Source organism: Hypanus sabinus, chromosome 4, assembly GCF_030144855.1.
Source record: "Hypanus sabinus isolate sHypSab1 chromosome 4, sHypSab1.hap1, whole genome shotgun sequence".
In the NCBI taxonomy this organism is placed as follows: domain Eukaryota; kingdom Metazoa; phylum Chordata; class Chondrichthyes; order Myliobatiformes; family Dasyatidae; genus Hypanus; species Hypanus sabinus.
Window position 1 is genome coordinate 7,736,033 of NC_082709.1, and position 22,172 is coordinate 7,758,204.

Genomic DNA, 22,172 nt, shown 5'->3' on the forward strand with positions numbered 1-22,172 from the left:
GAAATTCAAGCAACACACACAAAATGCTGGTGGAACACAGCAGGCCAGGCAGCATCAGGACGAAGGGTCTCGGCCCAAAACATCTACAGTGCTTCTCCCTATAGATGCTGCCTGGCCTGCTGCATTCCACCAGAATTTTAAATAGGAGATTTTTTTTATTTTGCATTAAGGGAAGGGCTTATCAAGTTCATAACTATCGGATCTGGATGTAAGTTTATAAATATGTTAAATGCACATGTGTTTTATACCCTGAAGGATAAACTATTAGAAGTTTGTTAGCATGTCTGGTTAATTAATAAACACCTCACCACACTAAGTTTTTTGAACTCTGCATGGGAACAGATGGGGAAAAAAGAAAGCATAAGAAGGACTTTGGGGAGAGAGGATTTCAACAAGGTCAGTGAAGTCTTTAAAGACTAAACTCCAGACAAAAAAAACTAGACAGGCTAAACAAGTTGAAAATACCAAAACCACTTGAAGATCATATTTTTATCAAATTTCTGAAGGGACTGACTATTTGCACTATTTGACAATTTGATGACACAAAGCTGGGTGGCAGTGTGAAATGTCAAGAGGATGTTATGAGAATGCAGAGTGACTTGGATAGGTTAGGTGAGTGGGCAAATGTATGGCAGATGCAGTTTAATGTGGATAAATGTAAGGTTATTCACTTTGGTGGCAAGAACAGGAAGGCAGATTACTATCTAAATGGAGTCAAGTTAGAAAAAGGGGAAGTACAACGAGATCTAGGTGTTCTTGTACATCAGTCAATGAAAGCAAGCGTGCAGGTACAGCAGGCAGTGAAGAATGCTAATGGCATGCTGGTTTTTATAACAAGAGGAATTGAGTATCGGGGTAAAGAGATCCTTCTGCAGCTGTACAAGGCCCTGGTAAGAGCACACCTGGAGTATTGTGTGCAGTTTTGGTCTCCAAATTTGAGGATGGACATTCTTGCTATTGAGGGAGTGCCGTGTAGGTTCACAAGGTTAATTCCTGGAATGATGGGACTGTCATATGTTGAAAGATTGGAGCGACTGGGCTTGTATATACTGGAATTTAGAAGGATGAGAGGGGATCTGATTGAGACATATAAGATTATTAAGGGATTGGACACACTGGAGGCAGGAAGCAAGTTCCCGCTGATGGGTGAGTCCAGAACTAGAGGCCACAGTTTAAGAATAAGGGGTAGGCCATTTAGAACAGAGATGCGGAAAAACTTTTTCACCCAGAGAGTGGTGGATATGTGGAATGCTCCGCCCCAGAAGGCAGTGGAGGCCAAGTCTCTGGATGCTTTCAAGAGCGAGTTAGATAGAGCTCTTGTAGAGAGCGGGGTCAAGGGATATGGGGAGAGGGCAGGAACGGGGTACTGATTGTGTATGATCAGCCATGATCACAGTGAATGGCAGTGCTGGCTAAAAGGGCCGAATGGCCTACTCCTGCACTTACTGTCTATTGTCTATTGGAAGTGTAAGGTTCATTTTAGGACGTGCATGTTGTGTCACTTGAAGCTTTTCTGAATGAAACAGCCCAATAGGCATTAATTAGGACTATCAACAACAGGACCTATCATTACCTTTCTCTGATTAACCTGAAGAACAGCAGTTTTTAATTAAATCTTCTTCTTTTATACTCCCTCAGGATCAAGAACTTCCACTCCAATTTACAAGAACAATGTTGGCACTGCAATATAGAATCACAGAACATTACAGCACAGTACAGGCCCTTCAGCCCTCCATGTTGTGCTGACCCATATAATCCTTAAAAAAAAGTACTAAACCCACACTACCCCATAACCCTCTATTTTTCTTTCATCCATTTGCCTGTCCAAGAGGCTCTTAAATACCCCTAATGTTTTAGCCTCCACCACCATTCCTGGCAAGTCATTCCAGGCACTCACAACCCGATGTCTCCCCTAAACTTCCCTCCCTTAATTTTGTACCTATGCCCTCTGGTGTTTGCTATTGATGCCCTGGGAAACAGGTACTGACTATCCACCCTATCTATGCCTCTCATAATCTTGTAGACCTCTATCAAGTGCCCTTTCATTCTTCTACGCTCCAAAGAGAAAAGTCCCAGCTCTGCTAACCTTGCTTCATATGACTTGTCCTCCAAACTGGGCAACATCCTGGTAAATCTCCTCTGCACCCTCTCCATAGCTTCCACATCCTTCCTATAATGAGGTGACCAGAATTGAACGCAATTCTCTAAGTGCAGTCTCACCAGAGATTTATAGAGTTGCAACATGACCTCTCTACTCCTGATCTCAATCCCCCTGTTAATGAAGCCTAGCATCCCATAGGCCTTCTTAACTACCCTATCAACCTCCGCAGAGGCCTTGAGGGATGTATGGATTTGAACCCCAAGGTCCCTTTGTTCATCCACACTTTTAAGTAACTGACCATTAATCCTGTACTCAGTCTTCTGGTTTGTCCTTACAAAATGCATCACCTCACACTTGTCCAGATTGAACTCCATCTGCCATTTTTCTGCCCAACTCTGCAGCCTGTCTATATCCTCTTGTAACCTTCAACAACCTGCAACTCCATCCACAACTCCTCCAATCTTCATGTCATCCGCAAACTTACTCACCCATCCTTCCGCCTCTACATCCAGGTCATTTATAAAAATCACAAATAGCAGGGGGTCCCAGGACAGATCCCTGCAGCACTCCACTAGTCACCAACCTACAGGCAGAATACTTTACTTCCACAACTACCCTCTGTTTTCTTCCTTTAAGCCAATTTTATATCCAAAGAGCCAAGGTTCCACTTATCCCATGCCTCATGACTTTCTGGGTGAGCCTCTCATCAGAAGGAGCTACCTGATGGAGCAGATAGGGGTTACTTAACATAAAAGCACACAATTAAAAAAAATAGTTGCATTGGTTTAATTTCACAATACAACTGCCATTTGGGATCAGATGCTGACTAAAGGGGAATGGTTAATATAAACCTAAGTTCTCATTATGTGTTGCACAGCACCATGTTCACAGAAACTCGTTTTAAAATATTGGTGTTGGTCCACAAAGAAATTATAATCTCATCTGGACCATGAGGTGAGATTGAAAAGTGAAAGGAGGAATTGTCAAAGAAGGGAATGACCTGATGCAGATATTTGTTTAAGCATATCTTTGAAACGTTTCCCTTGCTTCACCTTGTATCGCTCTCCACAACAGAGTTTGAAATAAAATGTCTATTTCAGTACTCTGGTGCTGCACATGCAGATGAGTGTAGCTGGTTGTATGGAATCAGTACTGGGGTAGGATATTGATATTGGTATATTTCTCCTTTTCTTAAAATGGAAGAGTTTCAGAGATATCATTAGTGATCTTTTTGAGATACATGGTATAAGTAGCTTAGGTCTCAAACAGGAGGCTTGGTTGGTGCCATCAGGTATATAAGAACATAAGATGGCTGATCTGGCAATGGGCTCATCTCCACCGACCTGCAATTGCCCCATTAATTCCCCTACAATGCAAACATCTATCTAACATGGTCTTAAGTATATTTACTGAGGTAGCCTCCACTACTTCATTGGGCAGAGAACTGCACAAATTCACCACTCTCTGGGAAAAGCAGTTCCTCCTCATCTCTGTCCTAAATCTACTTCCCCGAATCTTGTGGCTATATCCCTTAGTTCTAGTCTCACCTGCCACTGGAAAAAACTTTCCTGCCTCTGCCTTATCTATCCCTTTCACAAATCTATATCTTTCTTTAAGATCTCCTCTCATTCTTCTGAACTTGAGCAAGTACAGTCCCGGGTGACTCAATCTCTTCTCATTTCTAACCTCCTCTTCTCTAGAATCAACCTGGTGAACCTCCTCTGCACCGCCTCCAAAGCCAGTATATCCTTCCTCAAGTAAGGAGACCAGAATCACACACAGTACTCCTGTTGCGGTCTCACCAGTACCCTGTACACTTAAATTCACTCCCTCTAGCAATGAAGGTCAACATCCCATTTGCCTTCTGGATAGCCTGCTGCACCTGCAAACCAACCTTTTGTGGTTCATGACAAACACTCCCTGGTCCCTCTGCACAGCAGCATGCTGCAATTTTTTTAACCATTTGAATAATAATTTTCTCTTTAATTTTTCCTTCCAAAGTGAATGACCTTGCATTTACTAACATTGTACTCCATCTACCAGACCCTTGCCCACTCACTTAACCTATCAGACTCTCCATATCTTCTGCACACTTGCATATGATTTGTAAATGGACATTGAACCCATGAATACTACCTCACTTTTTAAAAATATGTTATTTCTGTTTTTGCACTATTTTTAATCTATTCAATATAGATATATATACTTACTATGATTGATTTACTTATTTATTTATTTTTCAATTATTTTTTTTCTATATATTATCAAGTATTGCATTAAATTGCTATTGGCAAGTTAACGAATTTCACGACGCATGTCGGTGATAATAAACCTGATTTTAATTCTGATTCTGATCCTCTGAAATGATAACATCAAGGCATTTAAAATTGCTGACCCTCTCCACCTCTGATCCCCCAGTGAGGACTGGCTCATCGACCTCCTCTTTAAGTCAATAATCAGCTCCTAGACCTTGCAACCTGGTGGAGGAATTCAAGATTCAAGATTCAAAAACTTTATTGTCATTCTAGCCATACATCAGCTCTGCAGGGCAGAATGAGACAGCGTTTCCCAGGAGCAGTGCAATCATAACGTAACAAACACAACACAAAATAATAAACATAACAATAAATAATAAAACACAACAGCCACATGTCAGTTAAAGACAAGTTATAAGTGTCCAAAGCAGAGTCAGGTAGAGCAGCTATGTAGCAGTCTGACTGCCTGGCAGCATCTATGGAAAAGTGTATTCAGTTGACGTTTCAGGTTGAGAATTGGAGATAATGTACCCCTCTAGACAGAATTAGTTATCAGATAGAAAGCAAAAAAGTGGAAGTAAACTGACCCTTCTTGATTGGCAGGCAGCGATGAACGAGGTGATGAATTCTCTGCTCAGGCATTGAGGTCTGAGATCAATAGAGAAGAACAAAGAGTCTGGGGAATATCCAGCAAATGACACTGAGTGGATCATCAGCTATAACTGAGCAGAATGGTGGAAAAGACTCAAGGACAAATTGTCTTCTCCTTCTTCTAATACTTATGCCCTGTTGCAGGGTCTCGGCCTGATGTGTCAATTGGTTATCCATTTCAATACATGCTGCCAGACTTACTGAGTTCCTCTAGAATCTTGCGTGTGTTGCTCTGGACTTCCAGCATCTGCAGAATCTCTTGTGTTTATACATTTTCTATAGATGCTGCCTGACCTGCTGAGATCCTCCAGCATTTTTTGTGTTTCTTATGTTTCTACAATTTTTTTTCTGTAAAAAGCTCCACATGAATTCATATTTCCCTTTGGTTTTGCAAAATGCTAAAGAATATACAAATGGCAAAAATACCACAAAGAATTTTAAGTGATTACTTGAGGACCATGTGTACAATGTACTCTGCCTGGGACTGGTGAGGAAAACTCGGAATGATTTGAACTTGCGATGAATACAGTACTTCGTGAGGTTGTTGTCCATGGGAGTGGTTGATTATAACACACCTAGTAAGCGAAAGGTTCGCTGTTGATTAGGATTAGATTAATCTAATCGCAGTGTTCCGTGTGGAAGGAGGGGCTTTCGGTAGATTGACAGCGGTTAGTCACATGGCTCATCTGCTTTCGGCTTGTACCAAGTGCGCGGACAACGTGTAAGTACTGTGAAGTGGGAATGTATTTGTGAGCGCGCTGTGTTAATGCAGTGTTGTAATGTTGCAGTGAATTGTGTTGAGTTTCTAAACTGAGTTGTTTCCTTCTCGTTTCTCTGTCAGAAGAGTCACGACACGTTGCTAAATTTGGCAGAGGAGGATCAGGTGGTGTAACATAGCTTTGACCTTAACTTTGAGGAAGTGTATGCGCTCCTTGTGTGCGAGTACTTTCAGCCTCTTGGCTCGCTTTTATTATTAATTGCTGCCTTTGCATTTAAATGAAATCAACGAAAAGCAATTCGACAACATTTAAGGGCAGCAATCCGCGATGATTGCGGAGTAGAACCGCATTCGAGAGGTCAGTAGCCAGAGTTAGTTTAATGCCGCTGTTCTTGGTTGAACGTCACTTCTCTGATTTTCAAAGCAAGACGCGTGCACGAACGTGTAAAACTACACGATTCATTCCGTAACATATGAACTGGGCATATTGCAGCGGATAGCTTGGGAAGTTTCTGTAGTTAAAATAAGGCGCTCTCTGCGACATAGACGGGGGGTGGAGTGGAGGGTTAGGAAATAGTTTGTTTTAACATTTCCGTTCAAATTAAGCCATACACAATCCAATTGTGATAGGTTGCAGAGCAAAGAATGTTGGTGAGCACTCTTCTATTGGGATTAGCATCTGTGAATATGATGAGTTATGGGTGTAGGGGAGAAGGAGTGGGAGGGATTGTTGCCTGGTAGATGGGGGTAACTAAACAAAGTTTATAAACTTTTATCTGTTTACAGATGTTTGATTTATACATTTTCACCGTAATGCCACTTGATAGAAGTATAGAAATTTATGAGGGGTATAGACAGGGTAAATGCAGACTTTTTTCCACTGAGGTTGAGGGGACGCCAACTTGAGGTCAAGGTTAAGGGTGAAAAGTTTAAGGGGAACGTGAGGGGAAACTTCTTCACTCAGAGGGTCGTCAAAGTGTGTAAGTTTGGATAGGCAAGGGTATGGAGGGATATGGTCTGGGTGGAAGTCGATGGGAGTGGGCAGTTGAAATGGTTTGGCATGGACTAGGTGGGCGGAAGGACCTGTTTCAGTGCTGTATTTTTCTAAGACTTTTCACCTTTGGCTTACAAAGCCATTAATTTTCCCAAAAATGTTCCACTTTCCACGTATGGGAATATATTGATGCATTTAGTCCAGCCTTTGCAAGGTGCACTGCTTTCCCAGTACATGTGCTTTTCATAAATGGAGGAACTGCTACCAAGTACTTGTAATATACATAGAAATACACCCGACAGAATATACCTGAGCGTCACCTGAGACTTCCAAGAATAATGGAAACCTATAGATCCATGGAATCAGTGTGTACATTCTTCCTGTTATTAAATGGGTCTCGTATGAAAAGCTGCTACAAAATCTTAAAGGTGTTTGATTCATTGGTTAAATATTTTGGCTGAGTGACAATTCACAGCTGATGTTTATCAGGATAGTAGAATGGGAAAGAGAATAAAATGTATAAATTTACAGAGTGGTTTTGGAATCATTTTTAATTAACATTACCTAGATTTGGAAACATGGGTGCAATTAGATCAAGTTAGCAATAAATGGAGATCAGGGAATACCTGACATGTTCAAGGGGCAGAATTATTACTGATGTAAATCATACAGATAATTGTAAAATGATATGCATTTAAAAAGAAGAACATGAATAGATTTAATAAACTGAAAAGAATTTAATGAAGTTGGTGGTTCCTTCTTATTCTTCACTTAATAGAATTGAAAGAAACTTGCCTCCTGGGAGAGAATCCGTTGTCATACACCTTCCTCTTTCCACACCATTGCCCTGTGTTTTAAACATTTTTATTCCCCCATTCCTGGGAGCTGTCAGCAGTTGGTGTAATGTTATCGTATTTACAAGTTTTCTGATGAGATATACTCAATTAGGTGAAGGAGCTTTAATTTATTTATTTATTGAGATACAATATGGAATAGGGCCTTTGAACCACACTACCCAGCAGTCCCCTGATTTTAATCTGAGCCTAATCATGGGCCAATTTATCATGTCCAATTATCCTACCAACCTATACGGCTTTGGAATGTGGGGGGGGGGGGGGGGGCAACACCTGGAGGGTTACGAGGAGAATGTACAAACTCCTTACAGGCATGGTTAGAATTGAAGCCTGTACTGTGGAGTGCTGTGCTGACCACTATGCTACCACATCACTCCATATCATAATCGCCCACATCATATGACACAGCATGTAAGCCAGAGTTGTTAATGGGATGTAGGCAAACTAAATGAACGGAGACTAATTTGGTAGATGAGCGCACAATGTGGAAAAGTGTGAGGTAATCCACCAGCAGAAGAAAATAAAAGTTTAATATACTTTTTTAAATGATAATTGTGTTGATGCTCAAAGGAACCATAATGGTCATACGTATAGTTAACATGAAGGTGTGTAAGGTAAATGGTACATTGGTGTTTGCAGGTTGAAATAAATGCAAATGTAAAGATGTTTTACCATTTTTGTAAAGGGTCTTAGTGAAATAACTCATTGTGCACAATTTTGCTCTCCTGACATCATATGACATAGACGATCAGGGTCTTTCCATGACTGTGATTGTTTTTAGAAACTTCTTCCACAGAAGTGGTTTGCCATTGCCTTCTTCTGGGCAGTGTCTTCACAAGGCACGTGCCCCAGTCACTCTTCAGAGATCGTCTCCCTGGCATCAATGGTTGCATAACCAGGACTTGTGATGTGCACCAGCTGCTCATACGACCATCCACCACCTGCTCCCATGGCTTCACATGACACTGATCGGGGGCTAAGCAGATGCTACACCTTGCCTAAGGGTGATTTGCAGGCTAGTGGACGGAAGGAGTGCCTTACACCTCCTTTGGTAGAGAGGGATCTCCCCTCCACCCAACTTTCTTATTTGGCTGTCATTATGAGACAATGAGTAGGTCAAATCTCTATTCTGAAGAGTTTAATAGATTGAGAGGTGGCTTCATCAAATTGTACAACATTTTCAGGGAGTTGAAATGATAGAGACAAGAATAATGTTTTTCCTGCCTGAGAACTGTAGAGCTAGGTGAGCAGAGTCTCAAAATGACTAGCATGTATGAGGGAACTGGAGCAGTCAAGGGAAAACATCTGAGCCCCACATAGATAGCACCTGAGGGTGGAATCAAGCCCACATCATTGGAGCAGTGATGCAATCATTCTGCTATTTATTTATTTATTTATTTATTGAGATACCGCACAATTTGAATGCTAACCTAATCATGGGAAATTTACACTGACCAACTAAGCTCTCAACGGTCTTTGAACTGTGGAAGGGAACCCGAACATGTGGAGGAAACCCGTGCAGTCATGGGGAGAATGTGCAAACTCCTTACAGACAGTGGTGGGAATTGAACCAGGGTCACCTGTACTGTAAAATGTTGTGCTAACCACGATGCTGCCCCAATTAATTAGATGCCAGCACTTTTTGTTGAGCAGGTTCAGCAGGACCCAGAAAAGTGAGATTACAGCACCCTAAAACCTGAAAGAATTCTCCACTCTCTCATTCTACCCAAGTGGAATTAATTGGTAGTTATCCCTAAGAGTAAATGCACTGTTTAAATTACAACACTATCCAGTTTACCAGGTAATTAAAATTGCTCAAATCGTGCAAGATGCCAATTCCACAAAGGTATTTTCAAACAGCACATGATTCAAAATCTGGCTCAGTATAACAAAACTACATTTTTTGTTCCTGGAATTTAGGAAATCTTTGTGTGGTAGTATTTATCACCTGATCCTATTTACCCTGAAAATTAGTGTTAAATATATCAGGCATTTTACATTCCTGGTGAGGATTATACTCCCCAGAAGGCAATGGATTAAAGAATTCCAGTTTATCAATTTAGTGATGAAGGAGCAGTAGTGTGTATGACAGGTGGCAGTGTCTGACACGATCAGTACATGTGGATTAAATCAGCAATGTTAGTAATAGACTGTATCAGTAAGAAATTTCAGTTATTTTCTCAGCAATATTTAAATGATATATGTGAGGTTCCAGCAGTAATACTGCTTTTATTCTTCCTTGGTGATAGGATATGTTATTTTATTTATTTATTGAGGTACAGTGTGGTCTGAATCCTTCCGGCTCTTAAGCCACGCTGGCCAGCAAACCTCGATTTCATCCTAGGCTAATCATGGGACAATTTACAATGACCAATTAACCTACCAACGGGCATGTCTTTCCACTGTGGTAGGAAACACATGCAGTCACGGGGAGAATGTACAAGTGCCTTGCGGGCGGTGTTAGGAATTGAACCTGGGTCACGTGTACTGTATGGTGTTGCACTAACCACTACGTTGCCATGCTGCTGTAGAAGCTGTAATAATGAACAGAAAACTAACTTGCAGGTACAGCAAGCCAACAGGACATCACAGGGTAAGCTAGCGATTATTCTAATAATATTCATGTTAACACAGTAGCTTTCACTGCTAAAGATCAAACAAAGCTCTGTAAAGATTATGAAGTACTTTTAAAGTTTGGAGATTTATGAAGTAGGAAAGGTGACTGCTAGTTTGTGCACAGATCACTACAAAATGCAGTATGATAATGTCCAGATAATCTACTTTTCCATTATGGATTAAGAGATCAATACTGGAGCTGCAGGTAACCCTGTGCTTTTGTTAAAATAGTACAGATCCATTGCATTTGCCTGTTCAGAGAAACGATGGCATAGCTGAAATTGTCACCCAGAAAATTGTATCTTTTTGTTTTCTATGGTAATTCCTGGGATCTGGGTATCACTAGCAAGGTTGGCTTTTCCTGCCCACATTGTTTTTCAAATAATTCTGTTAATTTCTGATGAAAATATATTGGATTTTTTCCGCACATCCGAAAGGCTTTCTGGAATGGTGGAATTCTGTAACATACTGTATCATAATCAGGTTTAATATCACCGGCATATGTCATGAAGTTTGTTAACTTTGCAGCGGCAGTGCATTGTAATACATAATAATGGAGAAAAAATACTGAATTACAATAATATATTAAATATTTAAATATAAGTGGTGCAAAAAATAAAAATAAAAAATTTGTAAGCTGGTGCTCATGGGTGCAATGTCCATTTAGAAATCGGATAGCAGAGGGAAAGCTGTTCCTGAATCGTTGAGTGTCTTTATGTTAAACTTCCACCTGAAAAAACGTATAAATATTTTGGAAAAAAAGTGGGACTGAAGGAAAGAGGGAGTTTAGTCTAACGCACAACGTGCATCGGCTCCTGAAGAGAGATATGTGTAGTTAACCTTTCAATGTGAAAATAGCATTGTTGACATTGAACAACCTTGGATTGTTGAGATGTTGCAAGTCCAATACATTCGAAATAAAATCAACTTTACACCTGTGAATTCTCAGCTTTCAGATGTTACTGCTCATGTAGAGACTCTGATAAATGTTCTCGTGCAAAGCATCGCTGCTTTTGCTTATGAGTAGTGGAGCAAGATGAACAATGTTATTGCTGGCTCTGTTTTTGCAGCAGTTCATAGGTTAATGCCTGACAATGGGTGAATTGCTGGGTAATGCTGAAACTTTGAAAGAAATTCTGAAGAATATAATTTTGAACCAGTAAATTATCTCAAAACACGAGATTTTGCAGATGCTGGAAATCTTGACAACACACACAAAGTGCTAGCAGAACACAGCAAGTCAGGCAGCAACTATGGAGAGAAACTCAAAGTCAACGTTTCAGGCCGAGACCCTTCCTGATGAGTTCTCTCTAATGCCGTCTCTGATGTTCAATGAAGGGGAAGTTAGGAATGTTAAATTCTCTAACCTTTATTTGTGTTCCTTCTAACCAGTTAATTGGCAAAGAATTTTTTAACATTAGAGGGATTTTAAATTCACAATTCGGAATCAGGGTTAATATCACCAGCATAAATAGTGAAATTTGTTAACTTTGCAGCTGCAACAGTACAATAGAGGAAAAAATGTGAATTACAATAAGTATATTAAAGATTTAAAGCTGAGATGTCTTTCTGTGGCCTACTTGTATTCCTTCATTTGTACCACTGAAACAAATGATCTGATCTTTTTACACTGTGCTTTACTTGACCATGAATATCTTGTGTTGGCTGAAAGAAATCTAGGACAGTTTGTAAATTGAAAAGAATGTGTCAGATTTGAACACCTTGTAACTTGAATCATGGATTTCTTGACTGATGGGGTAAATGAGAGTTAACATGTACTTTGAGTTTCATAGTAAATTTCTGGTGATTTTAAAAAATGAATAGTTTCTGCTACAGACTTTCAAGTCAATTCAAGTGTATTCTTATTTAACTATATATATGTGTATTGAATGTATAATAACCATATAATGTATATAGAAATAAGACAATGTTTTTCTGAACCAGGGTATAAAACACAGTGGTAAATATAACACACAGTAACTTATGCAGGTGAGGATAAATTCTACAGATGAATCATAAAATAAATATCAAACTTAAGTGCATAAATTAAATATTGTAATGTTTGGAACAGATTAACCGATGACACTTTGAATGCGATGCGGCAGGGAGTTCAGAAGCCTGATGGCCAGAGGGAAGAAACTGTTTCCCATCCTGACCGTTCTTGTCTTTATGCATCGTAGATGATGGTAGAAAGTCAAAGAGGATGCTGAATGGGTGGGATGCTTAATAATACTATGGCCCTGCATACTCTGCGCTCCTGATGCATGTCCCCAGTGGATGGATGGTAGGGAGACTCTAAGATCCTCTCAGCTGTCCCTTTCTGGATTCACTTGTGTTTCACTTGGAAATGGTTAAAATGGTTTATTTTTGGTTTATGGCTATGGCTGGCAGGAAGATTTCAAAAAGCATTTTTGCAGATGGTACTAGATCTTGGTTCTGGTTAATTAGTGGTACAACTTTTCCGTTTGATATTATCTTGCTTGCTGTGCATATAATTGATTTGACTGAGAACTTCATGTAATCACTAAGGGAAACTTTGCTTATATTGGTGATGATTGAATTCTCTCACTGGGGCAAAACTTGCTTCCTGGTGGTTTGGTTAATGAATGATATTAAAAATTTTGTTAACAATACTTAAGTCTTTTCAACTTCAGACTACGTGGAACATGAAAAAGGCAGAGGAGAAAACAAGGGATTAACTTCTGTGTCCTGTATTTCTCATATGTTCTTTGCTATCTTATGGATCATTTGATTTTCTCAGATATGTATATGTTGCATATTTTTTATTGTTGAGAATTGTTTTTACATTTTGCAATAATATATTGAAAATACAGGATTAGAATAGACAAGTAGAGTGAGACTTGCACAAGTGAATTCAAATCTCAGCAGTGATTATATTCAGTTCCAAATAAAAAGGTGCTAATGGGTCCATTGGACCAGTAAAGCATATAGAATGACTGACTTTACAGAGTAACTTTTGGCCGTGAACTCAAAGCATTGGAACTGTGATGTTTAAGAAGGGAGATCTGCTGAAGCTATTACCATCACTTGAACAAACCATCTGCTTCATGAGAAAATTTAATTTTGAATGGACTAAAGCAAAGAAGATGGTGTCTCCACAAAACTGTTGTTGGTGTCACTAAACCAGAAAGCCAGTCCTATGTCAGCATTTGTTCTGCGAACTGGAATTATAACGTGGTCTGTAGAGCGCAGAGTTTCCTGCTAAATGTATATCTTTCACTGCCCATTGCACTGGCGTTTAGGGCAGCAATGAAATTCTTGCATTCTGGCAGTGTTCAGGGCTTCCTGCATTGTGGTTTTCACTACTGGCAGACAAGCAAGTCCCGGATGGAGACTCGGGACTACCGTGGCGTTCAGATGTAGAAGGATTCTTCATTGCTGTTTCTGTAACAAATATGCTTTTATCAGTCAGGGTTGGCCCTGAGCTAAACCCCCGAACCTGGACAACTGGTAGACCACTCTTAGACTGTCTTCTGCTCTTTGACCTGTTTGGCATGGGTGACCCTATTGAGAGCCAAAGCATAAAGCCAGCTTAGCTCTCCAGATCATTGAGGCACACAGGCTTCCAAACCTCAACAAAGCTGTGGTCCTCTTGGAGGGTTAAAAATACGAAGTGTTGGTGATCCAGGGCATCTGGTGCACACAGGTAGAAGCAGGAAGAACCCAGCAGATCAAGCAGCGTGTGTATGGGGAGAAGTATATAATAGATATTTCCTGTTGAGACTCTTCGTCGGAACAGGAAAGAAAGAGAGGAAATAACCAGCAAAAACAATGGTGGGGGAAGGGTTAGATCAAAATTTGGTGGGGGATTGGTGAAGGCTGATGGGATGGACAGGTAAGTGAGGGGGAGGAGAGAGAAGGTAGGGGAGAATGGACAGGTGGGGGAGGATGGACTGGTAGGGGAAGAGTAGGATGGACAGGTAGGGGAGGAGGAGATGAAAGGGAGAATGGACATAGTGGAGGGAGGAGGTGAGGGAGCATGGACTGGTAGGGGAGGGAGGAGAGGGAATGAAGCATGAGTCTGGGAGGCATTCAGTATAAATGATGGAATCTGACATAAAGGGAAGAGTACGAGAACAGAAACCATTACGAGGCGTGTGTATGTGGTGGTGGGCAGATGGAGAGGGTGAGGGAGATCTCCTACAATCCCACTGTCTCCCACATTTCCCATAAATACAACTCTTCCCATCCTGTCATTTGCAAGGATGCTATTTCCTTCATCTCCACCATATTTGTTTCTGTGATGAGGCTTTGCACTTTGGGGCATCCGAGATACTCTCCTTTTTCAGAAACTAGGCTTCTACACCCCCCACCCCAACTATTCACTGCTTTTGGTGGAGCCCTCACCCTCATCACTTCTAGTTCCGTATGTCAGCTCTTGCTCATTTCCCCACTTCTGAGGCACAACAGGAATAGGTTCCCCTGGTCCTCTGCTACCACGCAACCAGTCAACGCATCCCACAACTTCTGTCATCTCCATCTGGATTCCACCACCACCCGTATTCTCCCCTCACCTCTCCTCCTTCTCCACTTCCTACAAATAAGAGTCCATGGTACTACAGGAGAGATACTAGCATGGCTAGAAGATTGGCTGCAGGAGGCAAAGAATGGGAATAAAGGGAGCCTTCTCTGATTGGCTGCCGGTGACTTGCAGTGTTCCACTGGGTCAGTGTTGATTCTTTTCATTCAGGATTCACTTATTATCAAAGAACATACAGTATAAATCATACAATCTTGAGATTTGCTTGCTCACCGGCAGCCACCAAGCAAGAAATCCAAAAGAGCCCAATTCAAGAAAAAAAAGAATAAAAATACAAGACCAACACTCAGTGCGCTAGAGAAAAAAAAAAATACAAATCCTGCAAATAATTGAAGCGAACTATCACAGCATTCCAAAGCAAAACTGAGTCCTCAGATCTAAAGCCCGGGGCAGTCTTCATAGCTTCAGCACCATGGAGAGAGGAGTGACCATCGCGGCGAATGAGAGAAGTCATCTCTCGTGCCGACTGACAGCTTGCCTTATCAGTCTATCTGGACGGGAGTTTAAATTGGCCCAACAACGAAACACCGAAAGGCTCCATGCTCTGGAGAGTGAAATGAGGATCGTGGAGACTGAGTGAAATCAATTCTCGCCTCTGATCTGGACCGGCATTTAAATTGTCTAAATAGCATATCGTACCTCACACTAGCAGCCTTGAGGAGGAATTTCTTTAGCCAGAGAGTGGTGTATCTGTGGGACTCATTGCCACAGGCAGCTGTGGAGACCAAGTTTTTATGTAGGTTTAAGGCAGAGGCTGATAGTTCTTGATTGGTCAGGGCATAAAGGGATACAGAGGGAAGGCAGGAGATTGGAGCTGAGAGGAAAAATTGGATCAGCCATGATGAAATGGCAGAGCAGTCTCGATGGGTGAAATGGCCTAATTATGCTCCTGTATCTTATGGACCCGGCTGCTGCGATGTATTCGGAGCCAAGACCATGCCACCCAATGAATCGTTCCAGGCCTGGATTCTGTTGTCCAGCCTGCAGATGCTGTCAAGCCCTTCAGATCAGCTCAGTGCCCAGAGCAATCCAACTTCGCTGCTGGACCAGTTAAATGGGCATTGGAACTTCTCAGTCCAAGCCGCGTCGTCTCCTTTCAGCACACAGAGTGATCGAGCCTCACTCCAGGTCGTCTCCTTTCAGCACACAGAGTGATCGAGCCTCACTCCAGGTCGTCTCCTTTCAGCACACAGAGTGATCCAGCCTCACTCCAGGTCGTCTCCTTTCAGCACACAGAGTGATCGAGCCTCACTCCAGGTCGTCTCCTTTCAGCACACAGAGTGATCGAGCCTCACTCCAAGTCGTCTCCTTTCAGCACACAGAGTGATCCAGCCTCACTCCAGGTCGTCTCCTTTCAGCACACAGAGTGATCCAGCCTCACTCCAGGGCCACCGAAATGGGCATTGGAACTCCACCCGCAACACCATCTCAGCTCATACCCCGAACTTGACTTGCCATCGCTCACCCTTCACTGTTTGCAGCAATACTTTAACACAATTTAGCCCAGCAGCGTCACTACTTCCTGCAAAGGCTGAGAAAAGTCCATCTCCTACCCCCCATCCTCATCACATTCTACAGGGGTTGTACTGAGAGCATCCTGAGCAACTGCATCACTGCCTGGTTCGGAAATTGCACCATCTCAGATTGCAAGACCCTGCAGCGGATAGTGAGGTCAGCTGAGAAGATCATCGGGGTCTCTCTTCCCGCCATTACAGACATTTACACCACACGCTGCACCCGCAAAGCCAACAGTATTGTGAAGGACCTCATGCACCCCTCACACAAATGCTTTTCCCTCCTGCCATCTGGTAAAAGGTATCGAAACATTCAGGCCCTCATGACCAGACTGTGTAATAGTTTCTTCCCCCAAGCCATCAGACTCCTCAATACTCAGTGTAGACTGACATCTATGTCATTTATTATTATATTATAAGTTTTCCACTATTGTGCTTATTGTCTTGTTATTAATTATTGTACTGCCCTGCACTGTTCTGTGCACTTTATGTAGTCCTGTGCAGGTCCGTAGTCTAATGCAGTTTTTATGTTGTTTTTACGTCGTCTAGTGTAGCCTTGTGCTGTCTCACATAGTCTCGTGTAGTTTTGTGTTTCATGTAGTACCAGGGTCCTGGAGTACTGTACCAGCAGTTTATGGTCGAAATGACAATAAACTTACTTGACAATTTACCTCAGGAAAGGTATTTTTAGTCAGATTTCTTAATTTTTGATTACCAAAAGCTGACACACATGTTTGGTAGTGCCATCTTAACCAGATGCAATGATTTCCATGTATCAAAACTGAATGCTTTGTGGCTAAGTTTGCAGGTGAAACAAAGGTAGCTGGAGGAGCAGGTAGTGTTGAGGAAGCAGGGAGTCTGCAGAAGCATCTAAAGATATTGGGAAAATGAGCAATGAAGTGGCAGATAGAATATAGAGTAGGCAAGTGTATGGTCATGCACTTTAGTAGAAGGAAAAAATGCATAGGCTGTTTTCTAAATGGGAAGTAAATTCAAAAACCAGAGGTTCAAGGGGTCACAGGAATCTTCATGTAGTGTTCGTTAAAGGTTAACTTGCAGGTTGAGTCTGTGGTGAGGAAGATAATGGCATTCATTTCAAGAGGACTAGAATATAAAAGCAAGGATGTAATGCTGAAGCTATATAAGGCATTAGTCAGACCCCACTTGCAGGACTGTGAGCAGTTTCGGGCCCCTTATCTAAGAGAAGTTGTCCTGGCTTTGGAGAGGTCCAGAGGACGCTGACAAGAATGATTCCAGAAATGAAAGGGTTAACATATGAGACACATTTAATGACTCTGGGCCTGTACTCGCTGGAGTTTAGAATGAGGGGGAATCTCACTGAAACTTCTCAAATATTGAACGATCTCTGAAGAGTGGATGAGGAGAGGATGTTTTCTATCATTGGGGAGTCCAGGAACAAAGGGCAGGGCCTCAGATTAGAGGAATATACATTTGGCACAGAGAAGAAGAGGAATTTATTAAGTTAGAAAGTAGTGAATCTGTGGATTTCTGGTCATAGATCTAAACTATTTCAACGCAGAAAAGGTTTGTTCAACCCCTTCCTTTCTCCACATTGCAGGTGTTTACACTGCTTCCATCATTTATCCTCAACATATAGTTCTCCATGGTACCTACATAAATATATCTTACTCTAGTCATCTGGGACATATTATTACTCCTTTATATCGTGTACTGCAGGCAGTGGAGATGTGTCTCTGTCAAAGGAGCTGTAAGGCACTTCTTCTCTCTGCTAGCCTGCAGGTCACCCTTGGTCAAGGTGTAGCATCTGCTTAGCCCCCTAATCAGGGTCACGTGAAGCCATGGGAGCAGGTGGTGGATGGTCGTATGAACAGCCGGTGCAGATCAGAAGTCCTGGTTATGCGACCACTGATGCCAGGCAGACAATCTCTGGAGTATTGATCATGACTGGGGTCACGTGTCTTGTAAAGACACTGCCCAGAAGAAGGCAATAGCAAACCACTTATGTAGAAACATTTTCCAAAATCAATTATGGTCATTGGACCATGATCACCCAAATCATATGACATGGCACACAATGATGATGATTAATCCTATATTCTAGTCAGTTATAATAATGGTAAAATGGTCAGATATTTTTTGTGAAATTTAAGACAACTTTTCAGGTTTGTTGTAGCTGGCAATGATGGCCTGTTTCTGTTCAGTGTGAGCTGTTAAACATATGTGCAGATGGAAGTCATTATAAATCAGCGTAAATCTCCACTTCTGTAGTCGTTCCTATATTAACCCTCAAATGTTAAACTTTGTGAATGAAATGCAGCTTTAAATTTTCTTGGTGTACTAAGTCATTGTTACTACCAGTGCTTTGGCTGCAAAAAATGAATCCTGTGTTTTTGAATACACTTCCTTTTCCATCTCAAAATTTCCTTCTTTGCAATTTTCATTCAGTGTTTTGACAAATAAAGACTCAATAATAAATAGGCTCAAGAAGTTGTTCAGACGCTGGAAATCCAGAACTGTTAGTTTCCCCTCTTGCTGTGGAAAGAGTGATACCTCTCTGTCCCTCGTTAATGAGAAAGAGCCTTTGGCATGTCAAAGTGCTGGGTTATCAACTGGAGTTTTTGATGGACTCCAGATCATTGTCTCTTGGGAGCTCTACTATTGCTCGGGGGGGGGTTGCTGATAATTTCTGCTGGAACAAGTGGGGAGGGCGAGGGTTGTTGCTTTGCTGCATGGGAGGGGAGAGGTGGGTCTTTGGCATTATATCATTCTTCTGTCATTCATTCCTGTTTTTTTTTCGTTTCATGGATGTCTGGAGAGTAAGAATTTCAAGTTGTAGACTGTAGACATTCTCTGATATGAAATGGAACCATTGAACCAAAACACACAAAATGCTGAAGGTACACAGCAGGTCAGGTAGCATCTATGGAAATGAAAAAACAGTCGACATTTCTGGCTGAGACCCTTCCTCATGACTCGGGACTAAGCTGACCTAATAAAGCCAGGAGTACTTAGTCAGGCCAACAGCTGCTCTCCCTTTTAGGTACTGTAGGTGTGCTGCCTTGAAAAAGAACCAATTGCCCTTGCCAATATATAGATCCTCCTATAATGATAAGAAAGAAGATAATCTATTCATGATTACATTACTGTTTGTGGGGGCTTGCTGTCTGTGAATTGATTTTTGTAGAGTATGTTACAACAACAATTACAATGCACTTCATTGCCTCAGGGGTCTGGGGTTTTCTGAAAGCTGTTTGAATATTGAGGGACAGAAACAAGCCATTCTTTTCATTGACCAAGTCTTTGTTGATCAAACGTGTTTTTGTTTAGAATATATCAAATCTTCATGCTGTAATATTTCTGCTTGGCATCTTGTGATGCTGAGATACATCCTAGGATGTGTTGGGACCCATCATTAGTGATATAAACTTGGGTTATCAGGTGTTTTGGGTTTTCAGCATCAGACCCTGTTGCCCAGGTGACCCAGCCAGGGTGGATCAGGACCCAGTTCGTGTCCCCAGCAGCTCTGGAAGAAGGGTCACACCTCTTGGTCTATAGCCACCTGGAGGCTCGCTCCGCAACCTCCGTGACGACCCTGAAGGCTCTTTTCTTTGCAGCCCCTGAAATGCAAAGAAGAGAGTAGATTCCACACAGCAAGCATCCAACAAAACCTCTACACCCCATCTCTATAGGTTCACATCAAGCCCTCCCCATTAGAAAGTGATGCAAGCTGATAGCTGGAAAGTTAACATTCTCTGTTTTCCATAAATCTCTCAATATTCTAAAAGTTTTAAAATTTCAGTTTTCTTTGTTCTCCTCTGCACCTCTTTTTATAATTTTACAGAGTGAAATGAAATAAATAAGAGGTAAAACTTAATGCATTGTTACTAGTGGGAACTCTTCCAAGTGATTGGCTGTCAGTCCTGCTTGATTTTTGTATCTGAGATTCGTCAAGTTGACTATAGAATTAAATGACCTTCAGGCAAAGGTAAAATCTGCACCAGAGAAATAACTGGGTCTTTTTTCTTTGCATCAAGCACTATAGTTGTTGCTGACCACAAGAGGTAGGGGAACGGGATGCAAGTGCTACACAAACTATGCTACACAACCATAGTTAGTCCAACTGCTAATATCACAGCATCATTTCACAATATTAAATTCCCAAATAAATATTTTCTACTTTCTCACAGAACAGTAAATCAGTCCAAAAAGGAACTGCAAACTGAAAGAACAGAAAATCTGCAGATACTGGAAATCCGAGGAACACACACAAAATACTGGAGCATTTCAGTACAATCCTACCTAAGGATTTCAGCCTGAAATGTCAACTGTACTTTTTTTCCATAGATGCTGCCTGGCCTGCTGAGTTCCTCCAGCATTTTGTGTGTGTTGCTACAAACTAAAATGTGTTTTTCCAATACTGTACAAAGCTAATTCTTCAAAGCAGAATCTTCTACTTTTAGACCAGCACAATTCCGACAGTTGCTGGCAAACTATCTTAATTTCCAGATTGTGCACTTTCCTCCAGCATTTTGTGTGTGTTGCTACAAACTAAAATGCGTTTTTCCAATACTGTACAAAGCTAATTCTTCAAAGCAGGATCTTCTACTTTTAGACCAGCACAATTCCGACAGTCGCTGACAAACTATCTTAATTTCCAGATTGTGCTCTGTGCAACAACCAAAATAATGACTCTAAAATATCTCTTCTACCTTCCACAAGACTGATAACTTCTATAAGTGTCTGTCACTTATAAAGTTTTATAGTAAAAGTTAAATTTTGAGTTAACTTTACTTTATTGTCACCAAACAATTGATTCTAGAGCGTACAGTCATCACGGCGATATTTGATTCTGTGCTTCACGCTTCCTGAAGTACAAATTGAAGTAAATATTATAAAAATTTTAATTATTAATCATAATTAGAAAATAGAAAAGGGAAAGTAAGGTAATGCAAGTCAGGTCTGGACATTTGGAAGGTATGGCCCAGATCCGGGTCAGGATCTGTTCAGCAGTCTTATCACAGTTGGAAAGAAGCTTTCTCTTAGATTTAGTAGAATTCTTTGAAAATTAAGCAGACATACTTCTAGTGAATCCAGTGCTGTAGTAAACATTTTGTACACTCACAATTCTTCACCTCTCACAGTGGTACAAGTTAGTATTGTCATTTTGTTCTAATGGCAAGTAGTTGGACAAAGCAAGTATAAAGATCTTTATCAATACCAGGTGCTTGTGTCTCACTAACAGACTCAGTCATTATAAACAAAAGTAGCACACACAAAATGCTGGAGAAACTCGGCAGTCCAAGTAGCATCTATGGAAAAGAGTACAGTCAACCGTTTGGGCCGGAACCCTTCAGCAGGATGGTCTAACCCGAAACGTCAACTGTACACTTTTCCACAGATGCTGCCTGGGCTGTGTGTGTTACTTGGATTTCCAGCATCTGCAGATGCTGCAGGAACTCGGCAGGGCAGGCAGCCTCTATGGAAATGAATAAACACGTGGCATTTCACACCTGGGCCCTTCGTCACGACTGGAAAGGGAGAAGATACCAGAATAGAAAGGTGGGGGGAGGGGAAGGAGGATGGCCAGAAGGTGATAGATGCAGCCAGGTGGATAGGAAAGATAAAGGGCTGGAGAGGAGGGAATCTGATAGGAGAGGAGAGTGGACCATAGGAGAAAGAGAGGAAGAGGGTCACCAAGAGGAGGTGATAGGCAGATGAGATGAGGTAAGAGGCCAGAATGGGAAATTGATGAAGAAGGAATTTTTTTTTACCAGAAAGAGAAATAATTTTAATTGGCATGAATCATTCTGTGAAGCATACATAATTATGATTTGTAAAGATGACAACAACTTTTCTACTGGAGCTAGTCAAGAGGAAATGGAAGGAATCCATTTGGTTTGCGTTCATTCGGTATTTTCTCTGCAAG

At 41.4% G+C, this 22,172-nt stretch overlaps 1 protein-coding gene across 3 annotated transcripts in view; it reads left to right on the forward strand.

Moving 5' to 3' along the window:
* The first annotated feature begins 5,668 nt into the window (after positions 1-5,668).
* Positions 5,669-22,172, forward strand: part of LOC132392456 (metalloreductase STEAP3-like) — a 51,796-nt gene continuing 35,292 nt past the window's right edge. Inside the window, exon 1 of one of the 3 annotated variants that reach the window (XM_059966315.1) lies at positions 5,669-5,728. The gene's annotated coding sequence lies outside the window, so the exon portion shown is untranslated. Of the gene's footprint in view, positions 5,729-5,811; positions 6,084-22,172 lie in introns of those variants that run through there. The other 2 variants (XM_059966316.1, XM_059966319.1) reach the window with 2 other exon arrangements.